Below are 5754 nucleotides of genomic sequence, written 5' to 3' on the forward strand. Positions count from 1 at the left end.
CCGACATGGAAATGGGAGGCGATAAACATGGACTTTATCATGGGTTTACCTCGTTCTAATCGTAAGTTCGATTCCATATGGGTGATAGTCGATAGGCTCACGAAATCAGCTCACTTCCTACCGGTCAGATCTACATATACAGCAGAAGATTATGCAAAGTTATATATTAAGGAGATAGTGCGGCTACACGGAGTACCAGTTTCTATTATATCTGACCGTGGGGCTCAGTTTACAGCACATTTTTGGAGGTCATTTCAGAGAGGTCTAGGGACTCAGGTGAATCTCAACACAGCTTTTCATCCACAGACTGATGGACAAGCCGAGCGCACAATTCAGACGCTCGAGGATATGTTACGAGTATGTGTGTTGGATTTTAAAAGAAGTTGGGATGAACATCTACCTCTTATCGAGTTTGCATATAATAACAGTTACCACTCCAGTATCCAGATGGCTCCGTACGAGGCTTTGTATGGGCGTAAGTGCAGATCTCCTATAGGGTGGTTTGATGTTGGAGAATCTGGGTTACATGGGCCAGACCTGGTTCAGCAGGCCATAGAGAAAGTAAAGGTTATCCGGGAGCGACTGTTGACAGCTCAGAGTCGTCAGAAGTCATATTTTGACGTGCGGCGACGAGACTTAGAGTTCAGGATTAATGACTGGGTATTCTTAAAGGTATCACCTATGAAGGGCGTGATGAGGTTTGGCAAGAAAGGAAAGCTTAGCCCACGGTATATTGGGCCTTATAGGATCATTCGGAGAGTGGGCCAACTAGCTTATGAGTTAGAGTTGCCCTCAGAATTGGAGTCTGTCCATCCGGTTTTTCACGTATCTATGCTACGGAAGTGCATTGGCGATCCTACCCGAGTGGTGCCCACGGATGATGTACAGATTACAGAGGACTTGTCATACGAGGAAATTCCAGTTGCCATCCTAGACCGACAAATCCGCAATCTACGAAATAAGGAGGTAGCTTCCGTAAAGGTTTTATGGAGGAGCAAGAATGTAGAAGAGATGACGTGGGAATCGGAGGAAGAAATGAAGTCTAAATACCCCCACCTATTTCAAAATGAAGATATGGTTCGAGATGGGACGCTACAACATAGCTCTATGTAGGCTAGCAGGTCATCAGGTAAGCTTTTATTTTTCACTTTCAATATTTATGATTTACGGTCGGTGAGGCAAATTGCTGCTATTTATAAAGATTGGCCATGTGTGGCATGCATAGTATGTTTCTGGCTACGTGCAGGTTGGTTTTAACCTAGTGTACGAAGGATACTCTGGAAAAAGTTTCCAAAGTCTCCAAGAGTAAACATTCGAGGACGAATGTTCCCAAGGGGGAGTGATGTTACACCCTATATTTTCGTATGTAAAAATGCGTCGTAAGCAAACTAATGTAGGACAAAAAAATGAGATAATATTTAAAAGTATATAAAGTAAGTTAATCATGTTACCTCTGAGGTTACAAATATTGAAGATCATGAACAACAAGTACAAAGAGGGTTGGACAGTCCAGAAGCTAAAGCAATTAAATAAAACAATGTTTCATCGAAAGTCGACAAGTTGGGAATGTTATAACATGTACCTTTGGGGTGAGACTAGGGTGATTAACATGATAAAGAGATTATGTTATGATTTATATTAGTCGTATTACATCCGTGTGTTATGTTTTTAAGTCAAGCGAGTTGTGGAACAAAAGTAGATGAAAGTCATCACAAGTTACATTCATAAGTTTTACTGAAACTTTAGGTCAGATGTAACTGCAATTTTCTCCCAATATACTTAGAGTTATGGTGTGTTCCACCCATCAAATTAAAGATCTATGAGTCTATTTTCCAACGCATTAAACCATTTGTCAATACGACATCGGAGTAGAGAGATATGTGCATTTTTGCGATACTGCGCAAGCTGCTAGGTGACAAGTAGGTGTGTCACCTACTTGCTTAAATGAAAGCCCAAAAATGGGCCATTTCGGGTCGTCCAAAGAGGCCTTTTAAGGGCCTATTTTCTTCATATATTAGACTTAAAATAGAGCATAATAATCAGACATAAGCTCTGCAAAGAATCCTCCCAAAAATTTCCCACAAACCCTAATTGATTTTCTCTCCCTTTCAAGTTCCAATTGGAGGTAAAACTTAGAGTTTGAAGAACCAAGATAGGAGCTGAGTTATCCAACAAATAAGGTGAGTTTACTGCTCTCTTTCATCCATTTTTTCTTCTGTAAATTCATGGTAAGTCGTTCTATACTTGTAAGAACTCACGGGATGGTGATCGGAAGCCGTGAGTTCGAGTTATTCACTTGTAGCGGACTGTTTTGTGGACTGTTTTGTGGACTGTTTTGTGTTGCTGTTGGGCTGCGTGTTTTATTACTATTTTGTGGAGTTTTGGAGGAGGAAGGGGGTTTATAAACACCATATAAATGTAGGGTGGTTGGCTGGTCGTTCGTCATAACATTTTCGGGTCGTTTGACACTACTACGGTGGTCGTTTTGTGTACGAAGAGATTGGGGTGTGTTGGGCTGTTTTGTAGTATTTGATGGTGTATATAGGGCTGGAAAATGATGTATATATGTTGTTATTGTTCTGTCCTTGTATTGTTGGTGTTATCTTGAAGTTGGAGGAAGGGCATATTATAGGGGAGATGCTGCCCGTTTTAATACAAAATAGGTTTGTCGTTCGTTGTGCGATAGTTGTACCTTTCGTAACTTAACGATAGTATTATTATCATTCTTGTAGATTAAGGTGCGAAGAGGTGAGTTCAACTTGGTGATTGAAAAGATTGTGATAAGGTATGTTAAGGCTAAGCCTTCCTTCATTTTGGCATGATCTCGTAGCTACATGTGTTAGTAATGAGACAAAAAGAGAAGTTCATATTCATGAATTTATTCACACTATTCTAGTCTCATAAGTTACAATATTATTCCTTATCGAGACTCTATATTCAATTTTAGTATTGTCTTCTTTCAGTCAAGAGAGCAGCAAGCCTATATATACAGTATTACAGTATTTTCATTACCATCGAGCTATAATCGATGGGCAGGCCCCTATTGGGCAACCTCTGATCAGATGGAAAGTTATATACCGAGCCTACTGTGGCCGAGCGCCTATGAGCGAGCCCAGCATGGTCGAGATACATAGCCTAGTATGGCCGAGCGCCTATAAGCGAGCCTACTATGGCAGAGCAGTTATATATACCGAGCCTTATAAGGCCGTACAATTATTTTACTTACTATATTGAAGGAGTTGAGTCAGTATCAGCAGGTAAGTATATCTCCAGATCATCTTTGACTCCCAGTTAATTTCAGTTATCATATTATCAGTTCAGTTTCAGATTTCAGTTATTTTATTGCCTTACATACTCGGTACATTATTTCGTACTGACGTCCCTTTTTGGGGGCGCTGCATTTCATGCGTGCAGGTTCAGACAGACAGACGGGTAGACCTCCTCAGTAGGTGTTTCCCGAGTTCCGCCTGATCGGTATGCTCCACGTCTTTCGGAGTTGCCAGGTCTAGAGTTTTGTGTACATCTTATGTATATCTGTATATATGTTATGGGTAGGTCGGGGCCCTGTTCCGATCACAGTACATCTATCAGTAGAGGCTTGTAGGCATATCCTGTTGGTTAGTGCAGTATGTTGGGTTTGTATAAATTGGTGGTTTGTCAGCTGTAGTAGCTATGACGGCCTTGTCGGCCTAGCTTTATATTGATATTTAGTTAGTGCTAGTTTCCATTCAGTTTTATATTTTGCTTCGCAAATTGTCTTGCAAGGTGGCCCCATGGCCAAAGTATGACATTATGTGTTCAGAGTCCCTTAGTCGCAATTTGGTACGCCAGGTTAGGTGAGGCACGGGGTGCTTGTCTCGCTCCTAGGTTCGGGGCGTGACAGCTATGCACCCTTTAAAATCCCCACGTGTTGATGCGATGACACCTTTATTTTTTCAAAGATATTGGAATATTTTAGAAATGGATATTTGTGACGCAGTTAGAAGCTTTTTTAATTCAGGATATATCCTTCCGGATTTGAATGAAACTCTCATAACCTTGATTTCAAAATTTAAAAATTCAACTCGAATATCTTAATTTAGGCCTATTAGCCTATGTACTACTTTTTATAAGATTATTGCTAAAATTCTTGCTGCTGGAATTAAAAGCATTTCCTAATATTATATCTCCAAATCAAGCTCCATTTATCGGTCATAGCCAAATTACAGATAATGTTATTCTAGCTCATACATTTATGCATTTGTTAAAAAATTGAAGAAGGGACAAACATAAATTTATGGCTATAAAATTAGATATGTCAAAAGTATATGATAAAGTTGAATGTGTAAGGACCTGGTCGGTCGTTTTGAGTGTATTAGCCCCGATCCCCTATTTATTATTTTTTCGTATTTGTTTTTACTTAAGTGATTTGCCGCGAGGTCTTGTTTTTGGTTTCGGAGTGTTTCGGGACACTTAGTCCCTAAAACGAAAGTTTAAGTCTCAAAATCTTGATCGTAGTCGGAAGTGGGTAAAGACGACTCTGGAATGGATTTTCGTCAGTTCCGTTAACTCCGATGAGTGATTTTGGACTTAGGAGCGTGTCCGGACTGTGAATTTAAGGTATGTAGCTAATTTAGGCTTGAAATTGCGAAAGTCGAATTTTGGAAAGTTTGACCGGGCGGTTAACTTTTTGATATCGGGGTCGGATTCCGATTCCGAAAGTTGAAAGAGGTCCATAATATTGAATATCACTTGTGTGCAAAATTTGAGGTCAATCGGACGTGGTTTGGTAGGTTTCGGCGTCATTTGTGAAATTTGAAAGTTTAGAAGTTCTTTAAGCTAGAATGCGGGTGTAAATGGTGTTTTGATGTTGTGTTGAGTGTTTCAAAGGTTCGCCTAAGTTCGTATGGTGTTTTAGGTTTTGTTGGTATATTTGGTTGAGGTCCCGGGGACCTCGAGTGTGTTTCGGATGATTAACGGATTATTTTTGGACTTTGCTTGATAGCTGAAGTTCTGGTTTCAGCAGGTTCTGATTTTCTTGTACGCGATCGCAGGGATTCAATCGCGATCGCTTAAGCTTATTTGGGGCAGAGGTGAGTTTGTTCTATGCGATCGTAGAGTTAGGAACGCGATCGCGTATGTGTGCGAAGATGTGCTTCGCGAACGCGTGGCTAAGGTCGCGTTCGCGTAGAACGATTTAAGCAGGAGGGGAGGTGTGACCAATGCTCTATGCGATCGCGTGAGCCAGGATGCAATCGCGTAGGTATGAGAGACAGTGATCTGCGATCGCGTGGGTGATTCCGCATTCGCGTAGGGTAAAAATGTGGGGCAACATAGTTGTGTTTCGCGATCGCGATGAAGGATATCTGGGCAGACAGTATTAATTTTAAAAATGAGGGTTTGAACCCATTTTGCATATTTTGAGTTAGAGAACACGATTTTGGGCTATTCTTGAAGGGATTTTCGTGGAGTTGATTGGGATAAGTGATTCTTACTTGGTTTTGGTTAAATCCCATGATTTCATCTTTAATTTTATCATCTAATTTGAGATTTGTGATGAGAAATTGGGGAAAAAGAGGAAAAACTCTTGAGTTGGGATTTTGTGATTTTGAATAGGATTTTTTATCAGATTTGAGTAAATGTGGTATAGTTAGACTCGTGAGTGAATGAGTTTTCGGGTTTTGTGACTTTTGTTGGATTTCGAGACGTGGGCACGGGGGCCCGGTTCGGGCCAATTTCGGACTTTTGGCTATAATTTAGTACTTTTCTTGTGGA

This window comes from Nicotiana tabacum, chromosome 13 (genome assembly GCF_000715075.1).
Source record: "Nicotiana tabacum cultivar K326 chromosome 13, ASM71507v2, whole genome shotgun sequence".
In the NCBI taxonomy this organism is placed as follows: domain Eukaryota; kingdom Viridiplantae; phylum Streptophyta; class Magnoliopsida; order Solanales; family Solanaceae; genus Nicotiana; species Nicotiana tabacum.